This window comes from Balaenoptera physalus (genome assembly GCF_965194825.1).
Source record: "Balaenoptera physalus genome assembly, chromosome: 2".
Classification (NCBI taxonomy): Eukaryota; Metazoa; Chordata; class Mammalia; order Artiodactyla; family Balaenopteridae; genus Balaenoptera; species Balaenoptera physalus.
The window spans coordinates 146,716,380-146,742,063 of NC_138883.1; the positions used below are offsets into that span (position 1 = coordinate 146,716,380).

Genomic DNA, 25,684 nt, shown 5'->3' on the forward strand with positions numbered 1-25,684 from the left:
CCAGCAATCCCACTACTAGGCATAAACCCTGAGAAAACCATAATTCAAAAAGACACATGCACCCCAGTGTTCATTGCAGCACTCTTTACAATAGCCAGGTCATGGAAGCAACCTAAATGCCCATCGACAGACGAATAGATAAAGAAGATGTGGTACATATATACAATGGACTATTACTCAGCCATTAAAAGGAACGGAATCGGGTCATTTGTAGAGACGTGGATGGACCTACAGACTGTCACACAGAGTGAAGTAAGTCAGAAAGAGAAAAACAAATATCATATATTAACGCATATATGTGGAACCTAGAAAAATGGTACAGATGAACCGGTTTGCAGGGCAGAAATAGAGACACAGATGTATAGAACAAACGTATGGACCCCCAGGGGGGAAAGTGGCAGGGGCAGGTGGTGGTGCTGTGATGAATTGGGAGATTGGGATTGACATATATACACTAATAGGTATAAAATGGATAACTAATAAGAACCTGCTGTATAAAAAGATAAATAAAATAAAACTCAAAAATTCAAAAAAAAAAAAAAAAAAAGACCGTGGGTTCAAGTCCCAGTCTGGGTTGTGGCCGGGTTCGAGTCCCAGTCTGAGTTCCACAGTTTTACTGGGGCAGCACGTGCTTGCCCTTGCCCTTTTGCTGACCTTCTCAGTTGCTGGTGGCATCTGGATTGGCCTCGTCTACCATGTAAAGCAATGACAGCCTAGCAGTGTAGACTCTAAGCTGCTCTGGCCTCCAGAGCCAGACAGCCCATGTTCAAATCTCAGCAGCTCTAGTCACCTGCTGTGTGAGTTAAACGCTCCGTGCCTCAGTTTCGTCATCCAGGAAACAGGGACAATGAGCGCATTCACCTGAGAGGAATTTTGTGGGAATTAAACGAGTTAATATTATAGAAAGCTTAGAACATTATCTGGCATGTGGTTGGTATAACGTATTTGTTGATATTTTTGCTGTTATCAGAGAGGTAAGGTTCAATAGCCTAGGGTAAGATGGGGCAAATTGGAAAAGAAAGAAAAGGAATTCAAAACCACAGCAACTCCCCAACTCATATTGGCTCAAAGGAGTGACCTTTCGTGAGATGCTAAATACGCCCAGATAATCCACAGAGTGAACAAAACACAGAAGGCAGGGATACAGTTAGACCTCAGGAAAACTGGAAACAAGCATCCGAACATTGCCAGGACTCACCGTGCACATTTTTCTCTTCTCCTCTTCTTTGTGGGTCATTCTTTCTCACTACACACCACCTTCTTCCACGTGGTGCAGAACATAGCTCCTGACATGTAGAGATGAAACTCTCTGGCTCCCACGAACAGAGAGGGGCTGAGGCTGGCCCTGGCTTGGGTGCCTACCTCTAGCCCAGCCGTGCCCAGGAGGCAGGTGACCTTGACTGTCCCATCTTGGGATAGGAGACCTGATCATGTGAGAAGAACGCAGCTCCTGATGAAACCTTGTGGCTGGAGCCACAAAGAAGCAGCGCTCAAAAACACAGGGATGCTGTTCCAAGAGAAGGGCGGGAAAAAATTAAAGAAAGAGAAAAAATTAACAAAGAGGAATGCAGAAAGTGATGTAGCAAGCCCGAAAAGAAGCACTTATCAGTTACTCCAAGGGCTGAGCCTTTGGAAAGGACCTTCGTGTATCCGCTCCACCTCCCTATCCATTTGACCTCTGACACTCACTCTCCACCCCCCACCAACAACTATGCTCCAGTAAAGTCCAGTGTCCAGTACTTGTCATTTCCTACACACACCATAATGCTTCCTTTGCCCCTCCCCCATGACCTTCTCACTCATCGGTCACCATTTGTTGATTGGCTTCTCCCTTCCAAGCAGTGACTCCATGACTTCTTTCATGGAGGGGCTCCATATCCCTCCTTTTCCTTTACTTTAGCATATATCTCACTGTACTGGGATTGATTTTTTTATATGTTTTTTGCTTCATTAAGCTGTGAGCTACTGCCTTCATTTTTTTTTTTTTTCTCCTTTGGTACCTAGCTCATATCCTGACCCATAAGAAATATTCTAATATTTATGGAGTGAGTGCTTGAGTATCTTATCAGACATGAGTGATCATATAACCCACCATGCCTCCCCACTGTGACTGCCTTGATAGGATACACAGAACGAAATGTTGCTTCTCTCTGCAACATCTTACACATTTCCAGCGATAGGGAACCCCAGCAGCTCTATCTTTGAACTCCTCTTGGCTGGGTTTTTATTTTAAATTTCCTGCTATTGTTCTTTTTTTTCCTTTTTTTAAATTAATTTTTATTGAAGTATAGTTGCTTTACAGTGTTGCGCTTTTCTGCTGTACAGCAAAGTGAATCATCTATACGTACACATATATCCCCTCTTTTTTGGATGTCCTTCCCATTTAGGTTACCACAGAGCATGAGTAGAGTTCCCTGTGCTATACAGCAGGTTCTCATTAGTTATCTATTTTATACATAATAGTGTATGTATGTCAGTCCCAATCTCCCAGTTCATCCCACCCCCCTTTCCCCCCCTTGGTAACCATAGTTCTGATCCATATTAAAAGCTACATCAGTTACCCTTGGAGAACAAGAGGGAAATGAGTATGAAAAAAGATATTCTACCCAGTGCTCAGCGCTGTATGCAGTGCAAGTCTTCCTTTTCTCCAGGTGCATGAGAACGATTTCAGCAACTCCATTTCCAGTAGGAATTAGAACCACCCCTCTCCTGTGTGCTCCACCCTCTGATTTTCACATCACTCTGACACTGCTATTCCATAGGCTCAGGCATTTTTGGTTTGGCTTTATTAGTGAAGAAATACAGCCTATGTGAAATTATTCATATTTTGATAGATAACCACTTTCCTGTTTGTATTAATCCATTTTGGAAACCACCTCACAAAGGACAACAATTTTCTTTTTCAGTGTAACAAGATTCTCTGGGTGTTTTAGTAGGTAATACTAACTATTATGCATTGGGTCTTCTCCCATGTTATACATTTACAGAGGTAATTTTTGCTTAAAAATACCAAGTGAATTAATGGGGTTAATGATTAATCTCCCTTTCCAAGCGATATTCGACATTCTGTTGGCACCCACACTGGTTACTCTGATACAACACGTCTAGACCAAATTCATTATCCAACCAACTGGTCTGCGACTGTTCAATCATTAGCATGCAAATTACTACAAATAAAAGACAGGTGACAATGACTTCCCTTCCTGTAGGTCACACTGTTAGAGGGAAAACTGTTTCTGTTTAAGAACATTTATTTGGCAAACGTTCAGTCTCACTCATTGAGGGGTTAGGTTTTGGTCTTCTGAATATCTACCTGCTTTAAACACAGTCATAGACTTTTAGAGGTAAACTTGAAAACCCATCTCGTGTGTAATTTAGAGGTAAACCTTTGAAACTTTCCAGTTCTTTCTGCTTATTGTATCTATTAGGCAATTAAAGGTTAGAAACGGCAAGAGACGTGTACCATGTTAGCATCTTGGGCAAGGTGGGTGCCTTATGGCTATAAGGAAGGGGAAGAAATCCCTAGTCCTCCATGATGGTGCCTCAGAGTACGACATAAATACCCACCTTATTAGCAAGAAGTCTAGTCTTTTCACCAGGTTTCCCATGCCCAGGTATCTCTGGGGGTCCTCGAGGAATTTGAATTTCCCACGAATCTGTCTTGGTTGCCTCTTACCACCCCAGGTGGCCACCTCCCCGCAACATCTTAGTCCAGACTTCTCTCCTGGTCAGCACCTGTCTCTTCTAGGAACCCTGCTAGATTTCTGCTCTACTGGGCACTGCTGCCAACACCCTGGCTGCCGTCCCGGCTTGGCTCTAGGGCAGGCTCTGCTCTCCTCGTTTACAAAGGGCAACTCTGTGCCTTCCTCTCACCTGTGAATGGGACCAGACCTCAGAGTATCTCTAACTACAGGCCCATGTGCCGACTGCTCCAGAAACTGGCCCTTCTCTCTGCTGCTAAGTCACCTGCCACTTGCACTGAACACCAACTTGCCATCAACTGAAAACCAAGCCAAACCAAATGAAGCACAAACCAGGGGCATGTTGGTACCACGTACCTGGCCTTACCTCCACGTGCACACGTCTCACCACCCAGTGCTCTAGCCTTCTCTGCTCCTTAAAGTCCAGAGTCCCAATGTCTTCCAGCTCCCAGAAACCTGGGAACATCCCTCCCTTAGTTCAGAGCCCACTTCAATTCCTGGTTTAAGATTTCCAGCTTCCCTAGAGAACTGAAAGTGGGAACACGCATTCCCTTCCTGACCTACCAAGATGTGGGTTCCTCCCCGCTGTTCCTGGGGACTGGATAAGACAAGGATGAGACTGATAATGGTACCCTTCCCTAAGCATGGGTTTCTCAATCTTGTAAGGCAGATTCCCTGTTACAGAGACTGTGGGATGATAGCAAGGCTGGGGCTGGGTCTCCTCATCCTCATGTCACTGTTTAAGCATAGCATCCTGCAGGACTGAGGGAAAATGAGCAAGGAAATGCTTAGGAGAAAGCACAAATCCTCATGTGGTCTCCATTTCATCACGTGAGTTTCTAAAATTTTAATTTAAACAGAATATTTGTCCATCAAATTATATTTGTCTTACATGATCCTTGAATGGAAAAGTAATAACTGACTATCTCTATATTCATTGTGAGAACCGTTCGGCTTTGGCCCCTGGATAGTCCCCTGGCACTTTGTTGACATAACTCAGGAGACTTCGGTCAGAGGGAGAGCCAACCCACAGGACAGTAGCATCCTTGCTGTGACAGGTCCCAGACATTGTTAATACAAGGTATCTCTGAAGCACTCACTTTTTTCTCTTTTTCAGGTGCATTCCTAATTGGGAACTTCCCCAAGTCACGCTCTCACAGTGCCCAAAGAGAGGAGATGTTTGCCGAGTTGCCAGGCCATTTCTGAAGTTCTGATCAGAGCAATGGGACCTGTGCTGAGAATGGGACCCCCACCTCCACCCCCAGCCCAGAGCTCAGGGGGTGGGAAGTCAACATAAAATGGATAAAGTTGTTTAAAGCAGACATTGACTTAAAAGAAGATCTTTATTCGTTCTAAAGCAGAAAGAACAGGACTAGAAAATCTAAGCAAGCCCTGCCGAAGATAAATACATTTTCAAATAAAAAAAGAATAGACTAGTTACAACTAACAATTAAAAAACCAACCAACAAACAAACATACTCAAGAACTCCTTTGGCAACAAAAAGGAATGGGCTACGAGGAGCCTTATCAAGGAACACGCAAAAAGCAAAGTGTGTCCATGACTCCAGTGGGATCTTGGGACCTGTTCATGTGGCTGGTTCCTCCCCTTGGATGTATCAGGCTGTCATGACTCAGTGATACTGTCCTCAAGGCCATCTTTCTAATCTCCTATCACTCAGCATCTGGCCTGTACCCCCCTCCCCCCCCCCAAAACACACACCACCCTGCCCTCGCAGCCTTCAACCTATGATCTGGTTACCTATGGAAGTAACGAACTGACCGGCCCTTGGAAGCACTGTGGTATTTATGTTCCCTATTAAAAATAGATTGGCATTTGGTCAGTTCAGTCTGTCCCTCAACACCTGACGAGCTCTGCTTAAATTAAAAAAAAAAAAAAAACAATGTTCCACACCATGGGCAGTGTTCATGCCCCGAGGTGAGGCTGAGCATCCCCTGACCTCCCTGGAGAAGATCCTGGTCTCACCAATGTCTAATTTAAATCAACACAACCTATAGGACAACTATATGACATTTGTATTCATGTGACTATCCAGGCCTTTATCTACACATATACCTATATAAAGAGTGCCTAAAGAGAGAAAAATTATTTCTGTATATATTTCATTTAACCCTTTATGTAAATCTTTGCTTATTATCATTTTACAGATCTGGTGACTGATATTCATAGAGGTTAAGTGACTGTCCCAAGGTCACATAGCTAAATCTTTGAACCCAGGTTGATCAGACTCAAAAGTTCTTGCTCAATCTCCAAGTGTTAATGTATGCAAAAAAGAGCCCCTCACTACTGATAGATATTATAACATACAAACTAGAAAAGTAACTTCCCTGGTAAGCCCTCAACGCCCCAGATAAGCTCTGGTCACGCAGATGGCAGGAGCCTGCAAGCTACCCGCTCTGAGACCCAGTTGTTGTGGTTTCGATGGTCACTAGCTGAATACACACTGTGATGAGTGCCTTGTCCCTTATCCTGTTGACAATGTCAGCACACAGATTCGACCCCAGATTGTTGAACTTTCTGGTGAGATCAGAAGTGAACTCAAATAACTTCTCTAAACAACTTCTCTAAAGTACAAAGTTGGGTTTCCTAAGGTTTATGATTGGACTTTGTGTTTTATACCCTCAACAATTGGGCAAGGAAGCTCTTTGGGTCACAGCAGCAGATATGCCCCCAAATTGCACAGGGATGCAGAGGGACACAGCTGATTCACAAAAAGATGCTGATGGCAGCATTTTATTTAATAGCTCCAAACTGGAAACAGCCCAAATAGCCATGGATAAGAGAATGAACAAGCACAATGTGGTGTGTGCTCCAGAGTGGAGTAATACACAGCAGCGAAAAGCAATGAACAATTGCTACTAACATCAACACGGTTGAAATCTTAAAAACAACTTGGAATAAGAAAAAATAAGTTTCAGAAGAATACGTAAGCATGATTTTGGTTACATAAAGTTAAAAACATGCATGTTTAAGGGATACATGCACACGTGGTAAAATTAAAAAGCTAGCAGAGGAATAATAAGCACACAACTCAGAAAAGTAGGGAGAGAGGGAGAGGAAGGAGATCCGGACCGGGGCACATGGGGCTTAGACATCTGTCACGTACTATTCTTTGAGCTCGGTGGTGGACACGCAGGTTACACAGGTGAGAACCCATTTTACGGCTGCCCCTTACACCTTGCTCATGTATGGTAATTATAATATGTCATGTGTCCCTTGCAAAGGAAAACACATAATGAGCATATTTGCTCCTCTGCAGCCACAGGTGTACAGTCTGCTCCTCAACATGAACGTGCTCAGCCAGGTCTTTCATTCATTCATGTTGCTGCACACAGACAACTGGACTTATCCCCTTGCCTTGTCTCCAAAAAATATGAAGGGATTTTGTGTGGACAGAAGCTATTCTAGTCAGCTATTCTGTTTTGTGTTTCTCAAGGATACCTGATGACCTATAAGTGGTGCTTTGTGAGATGCCCAGGGGCCAGAACTCACAGATTCAGTGAGAAAGTGAGAGCAGGTGCAAGAGCAAGAAGTGTACAGGGAATTGGTTTTTCACAATAACTGATGATGGTATTAGTATTGAGATAGATAGATAGATAGATAATACATACATAGATGATAGATAGATGATGGATGGATAATAGATATAGATGATAGATAGATAATAGCTAGACAGATGGATAGATATACAGGTAGATAGATAGATAATAGATACATAGATGATAGATAGATGATGGATGGATAATAGATATACATGATAGATAGATAAATAGATAATAGCCAGGTAGATGGATAGATAGATAGATGACAGATAGATAATAGATACATAGATGATAGATGACGGATGGATAATAGATATAGATGGTGATAGATAATAGCTAGATAGATGGATAGATAGATAGAAAGGTCGATAGATAGATGATAGATAATAGATACATAGATGATAGATGATGGATGGATAATAGATATAGAGGATAGATAGATGATAGATAGATAGACAGATAATAGATGGATAGATAGATAATAGCTAGCTAGCTAGATAGGTAGATAGATAGATGATAAATAGATAATAGATACATAGATGATAGATGATGGATGGATAATATAGATGATAGGTAGATAATAGCTAGATAGATGGATAGATAGATAATGGATACATAGATGATAGATATATAGAGTCAATAAAATAAAAGCACTAAGGAATCAATAAATGGCTGAGAAATAACTGAAATTCCTAACAATAGTAAGGCAGCTAAGCCACCAAGGCACAGGCACACAGTGGGTTCCAAACTGCCCCTAGAGTGTGGCTGGTCGTTACACTCTGCCAACGCAAGGCATTGCTTATGTGAAGTAATGCTGGGTTACAAAAACAAAAAGGCAGGAAGAAAGAAACAAACACTATGATTCCAATTCCATGAATGTGCGTATCAATAATGAAAAGTCAGAGAGGGGGGAATTTACAATTGGTCCAAAATGAGTTTAATACTCTTTGCATCCTTTTTACTTCCTTTGAAGTGGTTTATTTCCCCAATTTTCTATTCTCTTTTATTTTGAAATAATTTCAGGCTCATAGTAGAGCTTTAAAACAGTAGAAAGAGCTATCTTACCTTTCACCTCCGTTGTTAACATGTCACGGCACTCGTGTTCTCGCTCCCTCTCTATATATACATCTTCACATTACTTTTCTGAACCATTTGAGAATAACTGGAGACATTGCAGCCCTTTCTGCGGACTACTTCAGTGTGTATTTCCCAAGAACAAGGACTCTCTCTCACATAAACACAGTATATTTATTAAAATCAAGAAGTTACCACTGATGAAATAATTATCTACTCATTTTTCCCCCTATTACCCAAAAAAATATTCCTTATAGAAAAAAAGAATTCTGACTTAGAGCCCAATCCAGGGTCACATGTTGCTATGTCTCTGTAGTCTCCTGTGATCTAGAAATGTTCCACTTTTTTCTTTAGTAGACTTCTTTTGGGGAACAGTTTTAAGAGTCACAGCAAAACTGAGCAGAAAGTACAGAGTTCCCATATATCCCCTGCCCAGGCAAGCACAACCTCCCTGCTGTCAACATCATGCACCAAAGCGGTACCTTTGTTACAACTGATGAACCTACACTGAAACAGCGTAGTCACTAAAAGTCCATAGTTTACATCATGGTTCACTCTTTTTTTTTTTTTAAATTGGAGTATAGTTGCTTTACAATGCTGTGTTCGTTTCTACTGTACAGCAAAGTGAATCAGCTCTACGTATATGTATATCCCCTCTTTTTTGGATTTCCTTCCCATTTAGGTCACCACAGAGCACTGAGTTCCCTGTGCTATACAGTAGGTTCTCATTACTTATCTATTTTATACATAGTATCAACAGTGTATATATGTCAATCCCAGTCTCCCAGTTCATCCCACCCACCCACCCTTTTCCCCCTTGGTGTCCATACGTTCGTTCGTTCTCTACATCTGTGTCTCTATTTCTGCTTTGCAAATAGGTTCATCTGTACCATTTTTCTAGATTCCACATATATGTGCTCATATACAATGTTTGTTTTTCTTTCTGACTTACTTTACTCTGCATGACAGTCTCTAGATCCATCCACGTCTTTACAAATGACCCAAGTTTGTTCCTTTTTATGACTGAGTAATATTCCATTGTATATAGGTACCACAGCTTCTTTATCCATTCCTCTGTTGATGGACATTTAGGTTGCTCCCATGTCCTGGTTATTGTAAATAGTGCCGCAATGAACATTAGGGTGCATGTATCTTTTTGAATTATGGTCAGAATGATTCACACTTGGTGGTGTACAGTCTATGGGTTTTTAACAAATTTATGACAACAATGATCTTACTATTATAGTATCATACAGGTTGTTTCACTGCCCTAAAAATCTTCTGTGCTCCACCTGTTCATCCGTCCCTCCCCCTCGCCCCCTGCCCAGAACTCTGGCAATCACTGATTATTTTACTCTCTCCAAAGTTTTACCTTTTGCAGAATGTCACATAGTTGGAACCATACAGTACAGTCAGCCCTCTGCATCTGTGGTTCCAAATCCACAGATTCACCCAATCTCTGATGGAAAATATTAAGAAAAAGACATTCCAGAAAGTTCCAACAATCAAAATTTGACTTTACTGCTCGCCTGGCAACTACTTACATAGCATTTACATTGTATTGACAACTATTTACATAGCATTTATATTGTATTAGGTATTACAAGTAATCTAGAGATGATTTAAAGTATATGGGAGGACGTGTGTAGGTTATATGCAGCTACCGCCTTATTTTATATAAGGGACTTGAGCGTCTGTGGATTTTGGTATCCAAGGGCCGTCATGGAACCAATTCCCGCAGATGCTGGGGGACACTGTATGTAGCCTTTTCAGATTGGCTTCATTCACTTAGTAATAGGTTTCCTCCAGTCTTTTCATGACTTGATAGCTCTTTTTTTTTTTTTTTTTAAGCACAGAATAATATTCCATCATCTGATGTACCACAGTTTATCGGTTCGTCTACTAAAGGACACCTTGGTTGCTTCCAAGTTTTGGCAAATGTGAATAAAACTACTACAAGTATCCACGCGCAGGCTTTTGCGTGAACATAATTTTCAGTTCCTTTGGGTAACTACCAAGGGGTGTGATTGTTGGGTCATATGGTGAGAAACAGTAAAAGTATGTTTAAATTAGTAAGAAACTGCCAAACTGTCTTCCGGGGTGGCTGCACCACGCTGCACTCCCACCAGCAACTGAGAGTTCCCGTTGCTCCACATCCTCGCCAGCATTTGGTGTTCTCAGTGCTTTGGGTTTTCACCATTTTAATAGGTGTGTGGTGGTGAAATGTTTCCATCGACATTTTAAAAACATAAAAGTCTTTGTCCATGGATCATATATCTGAGTCCATGGCTGAACTGGCTGCAACAATGATTGTGTCATAATGAAGTTGCATAACGAATTCATTGCTGGTGGGGTGATCTTAATTAACCATGAGTAACGTAACCAGCTGAATCTTTACTCCAAGTTGGGATCTAGTACACCTAAGTTATCTACATAATTTAGTATAAACTTTGGTCTCAATTTTCCATTTATTTGAGACCAAACATACACACATTCCTAAAATAACTGTATAATTATAGCCTGGGTATAACGTATTAACTTAATCAAATTATTTGATAATTTACATATACAGAGCCATCACAAAGTATTATAGTAGCATTACTAATAGCTACTCTTTACTAAATGCTTAATAAGTGCCAGGCACTATTTCAGGGTTCTATTTGAATTTTTCTCACAGCAACCCTGGGAGGACACTGCTGCTACAGTATCTCATGGATTTTAGGATGCACGTTTCTGAAATCGAGACTCATCTTACAGTCAGTGGTGTTTCACAGTCCGTGTCACATTGACACAATCATTTTTCTCTATCTAGACACAGCTTGGACTAAAAGCCTTTTGTTGATGCTTTCTGGTAAGAACAAGAAAGTACAGCGTCAAGACTTGCAGAATGCCCTGAAGACAACAGTAGGACATTCTTGTAAGAAGTGCTCCAAATTCCACACTGCTGATGGCCCACATGATTATACTGTGAAGAAAAACATGGACACTGAGAGCTCTGAGGTGAAAGTGATTCAGAGGAAGGACACTGAATGTGACCAACTTTTAGGAGAAGATTAAATAATATATGCATAAGAGTGATATATGATTTTCTAAAAAGTCTCTGTCTAAATAAATCTAAAAGATCTCTCAATAACATGAAATAAAAATTTAAATGCTAAGAAAGTATCATGTCAGTTTAACTGTCATTGTTTCTTGTGCATGTGTGTTTTTTGTTGTGGTACATCAATCAATAACGTATTTTACAGTTGATGGTGTCTATGAAATACAGTACTCTTCCCATTGTTCAGAGGAGGAAACAGAGGCTGAGGGTGATTAAGTAACTCACCAAGCAAGTAAAAGACGAAGCCAAGATCTTCACTCGGGTCTGACTGCACATCCCAGCTCTTAGCCAGTCTGCACCCCACTGTTCACAGCTCAGTTTTTGATATTATGGTGTCAACTTCCTTTGCCCTATGAGTCACCTAATACAGAGCACTCGCACAGATATTTGGCTCTGTCTCGAGGCAGTGCAGGTTAACCAAATACCTTCAAGCCCATCAAGATAATCTTGGGAGCAGGGAACTGGCATTCCTGAGTTCTTTCTACTCATGGGACCGTTTGCAAATTAAAACAATGGATCAGGGCTTCCCCGGTGGCGCAGTGGTTGAGAATCCGCCTGCCAATGCAGGGTACGCGGGTTCGAGCCCTGGTCTGGGAAGATCCCACATGCCGCGGAGCAACAAAACCTGTGAGCCACAACTACTGAGCCTGCGCGTCTGGAGCCTGTGCTCCGCAACAAGAGAGGCCGCGATGGTGAGAGGCCCGCGCACCGCGATGAAGAGTGGCCCCCACTTGCCGCAACTAGAGAAAGCCCTTGCACAGAAACGAAGACCCAACACAGCCAAAAATAAATTAATTAATTAATTCAAAAAAAAAAAAAACCAATGGATTCTTTCTCTTTTAAGAAATATTCTTTATCTCAGACAAGACCTGGGCCTCAGGTCTTTTTCTGGAATTTCAAAATGAAAATCAGAAGCAATATTAACATGCAAGATAACGAAAATGTCTGTGTAAACTGAGTCAAGAAAATATACAACAAGATATACATTCAAGGAAAAGATGGCTTTGGGGGAAACATAAGCAGAATATTCTCGGCTTGTGTCCCCATAGTGTTCCCCCCAAAACATTACGACCCACAGAGCTGCACGCTCACTGTTACTGCAGCTCGAATGGTGAAGGCAAGGCACAACACACAGCTTGAATGCTCTTTTTTTATTTGCTTCTTGTACCTCATAAATATGTTCAATTATTCAAATTAAATTGTATCGAAGCCAGCTCAGCCCAAAAGATAACATTTCCTGCCCTCGCAAGGTATTTGCTCTATTTATCCCAGAACACAGTCAAAGAAAACATACTTCGAGAACTACTCTCTTGTTTTGCTGAAAGCAGAAGGTACAACAAAGGACATTGAACTTAATTAGCACATTAACATAATCACATCAAGCATAGAGGTAGCACTTGACAATAGGAAATTGGGTAAATCAAAGCAAATGACTTCAGCCCCACGCTTTATAATTAGACCAAAAAAAAAAAAAAAAAAGGATAGCTTAAATGCTGTCAGATGCATTTACTGTAGTTGTTCCTAATTTATGAGGTTGGAACTGTTGACACTAAAAGAGTGCTTAAATTTCTCTTCATATTTAAATGAGTCAAAAGTTTAAGCACACATACTTTCCTACTTAGAGGCTCCCTTCTTACCTTCTGTGCTAAATGTAGATGCTCTTCTGCCTTCAATAGCATCCCCCACTGGAGCTATAATGCTATTGTGAGAAGTTTTACAATGAAAACACGTGGTCATGCAGATTTCAAGAACTCTCAACCCAAGAGGCAGAAAGTGGGCAGAAACCTGGTGGGAGTTTTCCAGGCTGAACTTGTATTTTGGGGGTTTTTTTGTTGTTGTTGTTGTTGTTGTTGTTGTTTGTTTTTAAATCTTTATTGAATCTGTTACAATATTGCTTCTGTTATATGTTTTGGTTTTTTGGCCGCGAGGCACGTGGGATCTTAGCTCCCTGACCAGGGATCAAACCCGCACCCCCTGCACTGGAAGGCAAAGTCTTAACCACTGGACCACCAGGGAAGCCCCTTGTCTTGTATTTTGTACCAGACTTTTTCCAGGAATTTGCATGGATTTACCAGTCTCAGCTGCTTCTTTTCAACCTATTTAGGTGATTTGCAATTATAGGTCATTTTCTTAGTGGAGGCAGAAAAATGTGATACATCAGATGCTATTTTTGTGACAACTCAGAAGTTAACAGGCAAGAGACAGAACCCACAGACACTAGAGTGATAACAGGTGTTGGCATCACACAGACCTGGATCTGTCACTTAGTCGCTGTGTCACCCTAAGCAACTTGCTTAACCTTCGCATTTAAAGTGGGAATAATGACACCTAGTTCATTGCACTGTTACGGGAACCTGCTGAGACAGTATAGGTAACACAGCACCTGGCACATGGTAAACTGCTCACCAGATGTTAACTAGTCAGAACAAGAATGGGACGGTCACTGAGGATAAAACGTGAGAGGTTCTTTGAAGATGAATCCGAGGAATGGGCACGGGGTACCTCCGCAGAGCCAGCTCTTTGAGGATCACAACTTTCCTATGCACATCACAAAAGGAAAACTTCAGGACAAGCTCAGTCCCAGCTTTCCTTCTGAACCGCTTTGCCTCATCTAATTCCTGGCCCCTCATTCGATATTGTGTTCAGTCTCCCCAGTTGCTGTTTGATTATCCCTTAGACTCCGCTTCACCCTTTGGGTTTGGGGTTCCTTCCAATTCCTATGCTGGTTGAAATATTCCTTCAATGCTCCATTTATTCCCATTGCTTCCCTCTCTTCTCCCTCTGACCTCCCCCAGCACTTTATCTGCACCACTCTTCCAGATCTGGTGATATTTTGCCATTTCCATCGCTGTCTGTGCAACTTGAGTAGTGTCACTCACTGGACAGTAAGCTTCTTGAGGGCAAAGGCTGCATCCCCCATTTATGTCCCAACCTGATGATTTACTCTATGGGGATGGTTTACCCAAGGCATGACTCACTTTCCCTGAGAACTGCCCATTGCCAGCAGAGTGCCCTGCAGTTGCCAAGTTGCTATGTGGCTACAGTTGTTTGGATTTAGGAAAGACATACTTAAATGTGTGGGGCAGCCAATTTCCATCCTGTTCCTGGAGAGGCAGAGAAAGAAAAATGGAAGAAAGGCAAGAATGAAACAGACACACAGGGAGAAAGAGATGGGGAGAGAGAACAGTTTGAGTATCTGAGGGCTTTTTAGCTCTTGGGTACCATGAACGGTCCTGTGACCTTCAAGCCTTAGGGCTCCCCAAAGCATTCCGGAGCCCATCTCTATTTTTAGTCCTGAAGCCACTTGAGTTGCTTCCCTTTACCTGTAACCAAATAATTTTAATTAAGACAAATCTGCATTCAACAGAACTTCTGACTTTTCATTGTAGAATGTATGACGTTTTGTCAAAAAATTGGATTTATGTAAGAGTGGCCTCCTTTATCTTTGTGCCATTACAAGGACTACTCTTTCTTCCTGCATTGCACAAGCTCATATTTTAAACTTGGTGGCATTCTTTCTGCACAGTCATTTGATTCAATGTTTACATGCCTGTAGACCTCACCCACTGAGAGTCCTTGAAGGCAGGACTCTACAACCTGAATGCCTATGGTATGGAAGAGTTCATTCCTCTTTCCATCTGTAAAGGTCAAATGGGCACTTTTCAGGTCTCCACACTTGAAGGTTTGCAAGAATGTGCCCAAACTGGTGTTTTGGGAGAGCATATGGCTGCTATGGGAGAAAATGCTGTTCAAGAAACAGTACTGAAAGATGGGAAGGGGTCTGGTTTCCTACTGTTCTATATTCTTGGACTTGAAGAATTCTCAAGCACTGTCTTCCAGGCAAATACTTTGTTCGTGATAACCAAAGAAAAAAAGCAACAGTTTGGTAATAGTCAATGAATAATTATCGATCATTTTAAAATTCTTAATATCACTGATGCACAATAAGAGACCATAAGTGTAAATGAGAAAAATACCATATCAACTTTTTTCCCAATGGGGCATAGCATTCTCTACCTTTTTTCTAGGCCAAGTGCTGGCTGAAATTTTGTTTTCCAGCACAGTTTAAAACAGGTTCTAAAACAAAAATGCTTGACTTTGAAAACATATATCCACTGCGATTGAATGCATCACACACATTTTTCATTGGGAGAAATTATAATTCTTACTGGGGAGTTTTGGGGGGAATCTTGAAAACAAGAATAACCACTTATTGGGTGTCCACTCTGCTCCTGGGATTCTATGTGCATTATTGCTAACACCTGATGACACGGAGAACGTATTTTATCACTGCCGTTTATATTTGGGGAAATTGAAGATTGCCCAAGGTAATAATAGCTGTAGCTTGAGATTGGCTACAGCGTATTCATACATAGGTATTGGTAGGTGCCACAAATCTGGGCATCCCCCCCCCACAAAACCCTCAGTGGCCAGTTGTTAAACATTTAGCCTCACATCACTGGCTGCCAAGCCCCTGGGGCTCCAGTGGCTTGAAATCCCAATGATTTGAAAGATCCTACCCAAGAAGTCAGCCAAACAGTCTAGCCTCCCCTTCTTTCTACCTTATATTCTTTTTTAAAATATTTATTTAGTTTGGCTGCGCTGGGTCTTAGTGGCATGCGTGCGGGATCTAGTCCCCCGACCAGGGATCGAACCCGGACCCCCTGCATTGGGAACACGGAGTCTCAACCACTGGGCGGCCGGGGAAGTCCCTCTCCCTTATATTCTGACGGGGCTGCTGCCCAAGAGCCTCATGGAGATAACGTCCACTTGCCCCCCACAGCTCCCAGATCAGGGGGTCCCTGTAAAAGAGAAGTGATCACCACCTAGACTAGTAGTTCTCAAAGGGAGGCCCAAACACCAGCAACATCAACACCACTTCGACACTTGTTAGAAAATTTCAAATTCTCAAGCTCTTCCCCAGACATCCTGGATGAGAAACGCTAGGGGTGAGGCCCGGAAATGTGTGTTTTAACAAGCCCCCTAGGTGATCTTAATGCTTGCTCGACTTTGAGAGCCACGGGGCTAGGTTGTCATGATGAGGGTTGGGTCCAATCCATGAAAGGAGACAATACATTTAAAACCAAAACTCTGCATCAGAGGATTGGAAAGAAGCTGGAATTGGAGGCAGGATGGCAGAGCAGGTGGCTCAGGGCAAGTCTGGGATTCTGTGAAGGATTGGCTGGCATTCCTATCCTGGGTTTGGGGAGAAGCTGATTAAATGCTATACTGATCTCCCAGTTCATCCCACCACCCCCTTCCCACCCTGGTAACCATAAGTTTGTTCTCTTCATCTGTGACTCCTTTTCTGCTTTGCAAATAAGTTCATCTGTATCATTTTTCTAGATTCCACATATAAGCGATATTATACGATATTTGTTTTTCTCTCTTTCTGACTTACTTCACTTTGTATGTCTATAAACAGCATACGTATATATATACACTACTATGTATAAAATAGATAACTAGTGCTCGGTTCGGCAGCACATATACTAAAATTGGAACGATACAGAGAAGATTAGCATGGCCCCTGCGCAAGGATGACACGCAAATTCGTGAAGCGTTCCATATTTTTTTGTTATAAAGCAGAAACTAACACACCATTGTAAAGCAATTATACTCCAATAAAGATGTTTAAAAAAAAGTTATATTTACACTATTCTGTAGTCAATTAAGTGTGCAAAACAATGTACGTATCTCAATTGAAAAACACGTTATTGCTAAAAAAATGCTAACCGTCATCTGACAATGCAGGGTTGCCACGAACCTCCAATTTGTAAAAAACGCAGTATCGGCAAGTACAAGAAAGCAAAGCATAGTAAGATGAGGTCTGCCTGTACAATAAAAATGGCAAATTGCTATAATAAATAAATTAATTAATTAATAAATTAATAAATAAATAAATAAAATAGATAACTAGGGTTTCCCTGGTGGTGCAGTGGTTGAGAATCTGCCTGCTAATGCAGGGGACACGGGTTCGAGCCCTGGTCTGGGAAGATCCCACATGCCGCGGAGCAACTGGGCCCGTGAGCCACAATTACTGAGCCTGTGCGTCCGGAGCCTGTGCTCCGCAACAAGAGAGGCCGCCATAGTGAGAGGCCCGCGCACCGCGATGAAGAGTGGCCCCCGCTTGCCGCAACTAGAGAAAGCCCTTGCACAGAAACAAAGACCCAACACAGCCAAAAATAAATAAATAAATAAATTTAAAATAGATAACTAATGAGAACCTGCTGTATAGCACAGGGAACTCTACTCAATGCTCTGTGGTGACGTAAATGGGAAGGAAATCCAAAAAAGAGGGGATATATGTATACATAGAGCTGATTCACTTTGCTGTACAGCAGAAACTAACACAACATTGTAAAGCAACTATACTCCAATAAAAAATAAAAAAATAAAAAAAATAAATGCCACACCTCACTTCACACATCCTTGTACATTACTCAGCACTGTGCACACGCTGAAGTTTGCACCATCCACCCACCTACCCATTTACTGACTCCTTCATTCACTGAACAATCAAGTGGAGGGACTCCCATTATTTGTGTATAAGAAAAGCAGAAGTGAATAAGCACCTCCTCTCCTCCTAAATAGCTCATAAATAGCTCATGGGGAAAACAATCAGGCAAAATATACTTAGGATGCAGTGGCATGAGAAATGGGCTTGTGGATAAGAAGTGCCACCTGAACTCAGAGGAGAGATGGAGCCACTCACCTACCGGCCCTCGCTGGAAAGCTTTCATTTAAATTATGCCATTTACTTCTTATAAATAACCCTTTAAGCTGCGATCCTCTCATTATACAGAGGAGGCAACAAAAGCCCAGAGAGGTGAAAGGCCTCCTCTAAGGACACACAGCCTTTAAATGACAGCAGGGCCAGACTTGAATCCAGGTTTTCCTAAGCTAATTCCAGTTGCCTGCTCTCTGTGCCGCGGGGGCCTCTGTCCAGTGTTTGTCTGTGGTTTGTGGCATTCATATTCCTAGAGAGCAAATAAGACCACGCCTGGCAGTTCATTTCTGTTTGAGCACCTCTTAGAAGAACAGCACTGCCGCTTCTTTTTAAAGCAGCTGTCCACTGTTTTGAGAAATGCAAAGAGAGGATGGGACTGCTTTTTCAAAACGAAATCTACATTTTTTTTCTTATTGCTGGGTCATATAGTAATTCTACGTTTAACTTTCTGAGGAATTGACAAACACTTTTCCAGAGGGGCTGCACCATCTTACATCAACATGACACATACAGGAATCGATGAGGCTTGTCTTCCTTCACATCCTCACCAACATTTCCTATTTTCCATTACTATTATTATATTATTATTTTATTGATAATACCATCTTATTTGGTATGAAGCGGTATCTCATTGTGTGTGGGGGGTTGTTGTTTTTTTATGGTTTCTAAAACAACCTATTTTTCTTTTAACATCTTTATTGGAGTATAATTGCTTTACACTGTTGTGTTAGTTGCTGCTATATAACAAAGTGAATCAGCTATACATATACATATATCCCCATATTCCCTCCCTCTTGCGTCTCCCTCCCACCCTTCCTATCCCACCCCTTTAGGTGGTCACAAAGCACCCAGCTGATCTCCCTGTGCTATGCGGCTGCTTCCCACTAGCTATCTATTTTACGTTTGGTAGTGTATATAAGTCCATGCCACTCTCTCACTTTGTCCCAGCTTACCCTTCCCCCTCCCTGTGTCCTCAAGTCCATTCTCTACATCTGTGTCTTATTCCTGTCCTGCCCCTACGTTCTTCAAAACCTTTTTTTTTTTTTTTAGATTCCATATATATGTGTTAGCATACGGTATTTGTTTTTCTCTTTCTGACTTACTTCACTCTGTATGACAGACTCTAGGTCCATCCACCTCACTACAAATAACTAAATTTCATTTCTTTTTATGGCAGAGTAATATTCCATTGTATATATGTGCCACATCTTCTTTATCCATTCATCTGTCGATGGACACTTAGGTTGCTTTCATGTCCTGGCTATTGTAAATAGAGCTGCAATGAACGTTGTGGTACATGACTCTTTTTGAATTATGGTTTTCTCAGGGTATATGCCCAGTAGTGGGATTGCTGGGTCACATGGTAGTTCTATTTTTAGTTTTTTAAGGAACCTCCATACTGTTCTCCAGAGTGGCTGTTTTTTCAAGGAAACCAATTATATTGAAATTCAGCCATCAAAATAGTAAAACATTTGTGACACTGTAGTACACACCTGTGCTTCTTTAACACATTAAATACTTAGATATATCTGCAGTAACTGTGAAGAGAGAGGACAATGTCTGTGAAGACAAAGTCATAGATACTCCGAATACACTATTGTGTGATTTGCTGTCTGCAGTCATATGGGAGGAAATGCTACATCTTAGATGGAGGTTCGTGAAAATACAGATGCAGGTATCTACAAGATGTGGGTGTATAATAAGGAAGTAGTCTAAGCCAAAGGCCCACAAAAGCTTAGTGTTTTGAATAAATTGATTGCAGTCAAGGTTAAATGAAAAGGTATTAAATAACACCTTTGTTTGCTTTACCCCATTTTTTAAGTGATAAATTCCCTCCTCTGACACGCTTCTCAACAGCTGATAGTCCGGCATTCGTTCCTTGTACCTGACCTCCCTGTAAAGCCAGGGATCCCCTTCTAGCTGTATTTTTCTCTGGTGTGCATGATTTCTGGGCCAAGAGAAAGAGAAAATTTTAAATACACAGAGGCATACTGATCAGTAGAATTGTATATTTATTTAGACATGTGAGAGAATTTTGCTCTGTTAAAATTTCTGTGTTCAGGAGTGCGTGGCAGCCTGACCCAGGACGGTCTTATTTGATCTCTATTCATATTACTGCTACAATCCACAGAAAAAAACACTGAGTAAAGTCAGTTGGCCCCGCCACTGCCTACTTTAGGGGGAATGAGGCGGGTGCCTGACAGCTACTCGCTCCAGCCTTGGCTAAGAGTTTATATGACTAATCTGTTTATAGTAAGAAGCCCTGACTGGATCACTGAGACCCTAAAGGAAACAGCAATCTGAAGAGTTTATGCAAACTAACATCCTTATCTGCTCACTGGCCTAAGAGGTGTGAAGGGCAAGACTGGAAATGGCCTGTGTAGGAATCCCAGCTTAAACCTTTGACCAGCTCTGTTCCTTAGGCACGTGACGTCAGCAGACTCACAAAACTCCTGAACATTTAGCCACGGGCTCTCACGAGCCAGCATAAGTGGATGTTAGCATCCTGCTGCTGGGCACCTGAGCCCGCTGGATTCTTTAATATTCTTCCTGCTGGCCTTGTTCTCACGGGCAGCCCTCTCTTCCCTTTATTTCTTGTTCCTTCCTTATTAATTTATTAAAGTGGTCCAGCTCTGACACTCCACTGTTTCTGGTCTGGCCCCCTGTCCTATTCCCAGGGGTCCTTGAGGTCTTAGCGCTTGGTGTGGCCTGAACTGGACCATCTTGTTCTCTGTTTGCTGTAGCTCCGCTCTGACTCCTCCACCATCTGCCAGCTTCCCTGCTTCTCTCTGCTCAGGCCTCCCTCTGCCCACTTCACTCTCAGCATCTCTCCAACTTGCAGGCGGTTTTTTCCCATATTTTATTCAGGAATTACATTTCACAAGTCCTCTCCCTTGTTTGCAAATTCAAAGGAAGATATTGATCCCTGGAAGATGTCTGCTCTCGGAAAAGGCAGAGGAGTTTGCACAAAGAGTGGGAAGCAGAGCCAACCGTGGCTCAGGATGCCGATGATTTCTCCTTTCTTAACTGCTGAGATGTTATATAGACGAACCTAATACCCAGACCTGAGAGGCAAGAGGGAGGACAGAGTTTTTGCTTCTGTGTCATAGAGAAAAGCAGCCAAAATGTGATTAAGCTTTTTGAGTTAAAACTTAATAAAAATGCTTTTGCTATTGGTTTCCATGGCTGTCCAATGAATAGAGTGAATACATTTATAGGAAACACAAAAGGCGGTTTTAGAGCTAGGCAGGACGGAAGACGTATTCCTTCTACTGTTTGCTCCTGTGATTTTAATGCCACAGACCCACTCAGGAGTCTGGAAGATGCTGGTGGGAGCGTTTTCTTTACGAATCCTGAGCAGGTTTAAACTTCTTTCTAAATAAGGCAAAGACCTGGATGCTGAGGAAGACTCACTTTCTTACTAAGAGTTTACTGCTTCTTCCAAGATAGCTGGCCTTGAAGAAAGACAGAAGGGAAAGATGCTGTCTGGTCTCCTAGATCTTAGGAAAGTATTCTAGGGGTCTTTGGCCATGGGGAAGATGCCACAGCTGCCCCCACTTCTCCTCTTGGCCACCAGGACTTGTGGTAGAGGAAGATGTGTTAGAAGTACAGTAAGTCCCCTACATACGAACGAGTTCCGTTCTGAGAGCGCGTTTGTAAGTCCAGTTCGTTCTAAGTCCCACAAACTTAGCCTAGGTCCTCAACTAACACAATCGGCTATATAGTACTGCACTGGAATAGGTTTATAATACTTTTCACACAAATAATACATAAAAGACAAACACAAATAATAAAGAAAACATTTTGACTCTTACAGTGCAGTACCTTGGAAAGTACAGTAGTACAGTACAACAGCTGGCATGCAGGGGCTGGCATCGAGTGAACAGGCAGGAAGAGTTACTGACTGGAGGAGGGAGAGGAGGTGGGAGATGGTAGAGCTGAAGGACCGTCAGCAATAGGAGACGGAGGGCGAGCTGCAATGTCACTCACTCCTGACGTTGATGGCACAGGTTCTGGTTCCGTTCAGTTCTATCTACCCTATTGAAAAAACGATCCAGTGATGTCTGGGTAGTAGCTCTTTTTTTCTCATCATAGATGACATGGTAGCACTGGCTGGATTGCATTCTGAACGGCTGCTCCAACCTTTGTGTACCGTTCTACGTTCAGGTCCTGTGCCTCAAAAACTAACAGTGCCTCCGCAAATACAGAAAATACCCATGCCATTTCCTGCATCGTGAATCTTTTCAGTTCTTCAGTTACTTCTTCTTCCTCTTGTCTCTCTTCGTCCTTTCTCTGGGCCTCCAATTCCATCAGGTCTTCATTAGTAAGCTCCTCGTGTTGCACAGCAAGGAGTTCAATGAAGTCATGTTCCTGAAGATCTAGCTCCAGCTTCTCCCTGAGGGTCACTAAGTTGCTGAAGACCTCTTTGGACTCCTCATCCAAACACACGTTCACATCTTTGAAAGTTCACAGCTTGAGGGTTCGTATGTAGGGGACTTACTGTAGTAAAGATCAATGGGGTGGCGAGGTGGCAACAAGGAATAATGAAAAAGGCTGTGAGATGAGGAGTCTGAACTCAAGTGCTGCTTGTAACTTACTTCCCTGGGGGCTGGATCCCAAATAGTCACGTCTCTGGTCCAACAAATGCCTCCAATGACTCGACGGGGACAACCTCTCTCTTCTTTTACCTGCTTGATTTCTGAATCTGCATGACTGCCCTGAGAGATGACTAACACAAAGAATTCCAATTTATTTAACGTCTCTGTGCCTCGGTTTTATCATCTGTAAAATGGGTATAACAGGAGTAACTACCGAAGTTGCTTCCATGTGAAAAAATATATGAACTGAACTCTAGTTTCTTATCTACAACTGTCGACATAACATCTTCTCTTATGTCTAAGACGTCCTAACTTTATAACGACCTTCAGAGAACACCGGACGGGCTTGTAACTTACTTCCCCTCTTAAGACAAAAGAGCTTGTGAGAGGTGGAGAGACCATGAAATAATGGTTCTATAACTGCAGAGAAAGCTGCTGTAACTCTGCCACCCCTTAGGAACAGCACGTCACTGTCATTGAAACAGAAGATTGAAAATCGGTCCATGCTATATAGAAGTTGGGAGGAAAAAAATAAGCCAGGCATATCTTGTTTCAATACTCAACAATATTTTCAAGGACCTTGGAAGAGATCATAAAAGAGTCAGGGACCTAAAGGGAAATTAGAACCTTGTTTTCAATTCCATTTTGACCTGGAAATGAAATGAAAGCCTTGACAGTAATGACTTGACTGACTGCTATCCTGACAGCTCTCCTCTTTGCACAATTGACGCTGTTTCGTTTCCATAGGTACTTTCTGCCGCACTTCAGACTCTGGAATGAATCCTCTGCCAGGCTGACAGCTTCTTCCTGGGAAGAAGCCTTTAACGGAAGCAGGAGTGTTCAGCATGGAGGCATTTAGCACATGATTCTGGGAGATTCCCATGCTTGCTGCACTGACCCTCGCTCGGGGTCATGGTGGTCATGGTGGCTGAATTCCCACCATCTATTCCACTCCAAGTCTAAGCCAGTGGTTCTCAACCAGAGGCTATTTTGCTCCTCCCTCCCTCCATCCCTAGATGATATTCAGCAATATCTTGGCCACATTTTTGGTTGTTGCATCTGGGAAGGTGCTACTGGCATCTGGTGGGTAGAAGCCAGGGATGCTGCAAAACATCCTACAATGCACAGAACAGCTCCTCACAACAAAGAAGTATCTGGCCCCAAATGTCAGTAATAATGCACAGCTTAAGAAGCTCTGATACAATGGGTTCCATTTGCCAATGCTTGGTTTAGAGACAGGAATGTGACTTAATCCCAGTTTACTAAACTTAAGGCAAAGTCTGCTGTAAAGTCTCTGAGAAAGATTCTTTCATTCCTAAGAAGAGAAATCAGAAGAGACTATGTCTCTCCCTTGTGGCTCTTGGAGTGTTTGGATGTGATGTCTTGAACTGTTGCAGCCACCTTGAGACCATGAAGGGAACCATTTTGAAAGCAATTCAGCAATATCCAGTAAAGTTGGAAATGTGTATGACTTATAACCTATCAATTTCACTCACAGGTATATACCCTGGAGAAATCTTTACACGAGTGCACCAGCAGATGGTGTATAAGCGTTCCCAGTAACATTGTAACACCTACAACCCAGAAATACCTAATATGTGAATGGTAAAATGGATAGTTAAATTGTGATATAACTAAGACACATGAATATTCAGCAGTGAAAGTGAAGAAGTTAGGCATGTGGATGCATATCTCAGATACTAAGTAATAAGTACAAATTAATTTTCCCTCCCCCGCACTCTCACCTCCTAGTCACTCCCTCTTCTGAGAAGCCCCTGGTGGCTGAGACCCAGACTGGTTATTTTCTGTGAGGCCAGACATGCAGTTGGGACAGAGAGGGAACGTTTGTGTAGGGCCTTATTTTCTTCTGTTCAGGCTGCTATAACTCCAAATATCAGGTTGGCCAAAAAGTTGGTTTGGGTTTTTCTATAAGATGTTATAGAAAAACCCAAATCAACTTTTTGGCTAACTCAATATCGTAGACTGAGTGGCTTAAAAAACAGAAATTTACTTCTCACAGTGCTGGAGGCTGGGAGTCCGAGATCAGGGGGCGAGCATGGTCAAGTGGTGACAGCCCTCTTCTGATTGCAGACAGTGGCTTCTCTTTGTACCCTCACCTGGCAGCCAGCAGAGAGAAGCAAGCTCTCTCATGACTCTTACAAGGGCACTAATCCCATTCATGAGGGCTCCAGCCTCATGACTTCCTCTAATCCTAACTACCTTCCAAGGGCACCACCTCCTCCTACCATCACATTGGGGGTGGGTTTCAACATACGAATTTTGATGGACACAAACATTCGGTCCCTAATAGGCCTGAAACAAAGTTACCTTCTAGAACTCCCAAGGAAAATAGATGTTGCTGGTGAAGGGGATATAAGTCTTCCTTAACTATTTAAAATGGATAACCAACGAGGATCTACTGTATAACACAGGCAACTCTGCTCAATATTATGTAACAACCTAAATGGGAAAAGAATTTGAAAAGGAATAGATACATGTATATGTATAACTGAATCCCTCTGCTGTACACCTGAAACTATCACAACATTGTTAATCAGCTATACTCCAATATAAAATAAAAAGTTAAAAAAAAAATTAAGTCTTCCTTGATGTGTAACGGATGGCCTCAGAGGGATAAGGAAAGATAATGATCTCATCAATATCACAGTAGCTGGGCAGGATTAATCAATGGTCCAATTCAAAATAAAGCCACAGTCTGCCATAAACAAATTAATGAAGGTTTATTCTTGGGGCTTGTCAATGACACAGACTTGATCTGTTTGATGGGCAACCAAGTAATGCAGTAAAGAGCCCAGCCCAGCCAGGGAAGGCCAACCAGAGGGGTACCGCAGGCTGGCTTTGGAAAAAAGGCATCTGAAGACTCTCATCACATGTCATGCCATTGGATCTTCACTTTGCT

The 25,684-nt window shown here is 42.2% G+C and overlaps 1 protein-coding gene across 8 annotated transcripts in view; it reads right to left on the minus strand.

The window, feature by feature from the left end:
• ARNT2 (aryl hydrocarbon receptor nuclear translocator 2) overlaps positions 1 to 1,708 on the minus strand; it is a 203,214-nt gene extending 201,506 nt beyond the window's left edge. For 3 of the 8 annotated variants that reach the window (XM_082448677.1, XM_082448676.1, XM_082448678.1), the window contains exons 1-2: positions 1,199 to 1,706; positions 791 to 861 (exon numbers count right to left, since the gene is read on the minus strand). The gene's annotated coding sequence lies outside the window, so the exon portion shown is untranslated. Of the gene's footprint in view, positions 1 to 790; positions 862 to 1,198 lie in introns of all 8 variants that reach the window. The other 5 variants (XM_082448683.1, XM_082448684.1, XM_082448681.1 and 2 more) reach the window with 4 other exon arrangements.
• Between the last annotated feature and the right edge of the window lie 23,976 nt (positions 1,709 to 25,684).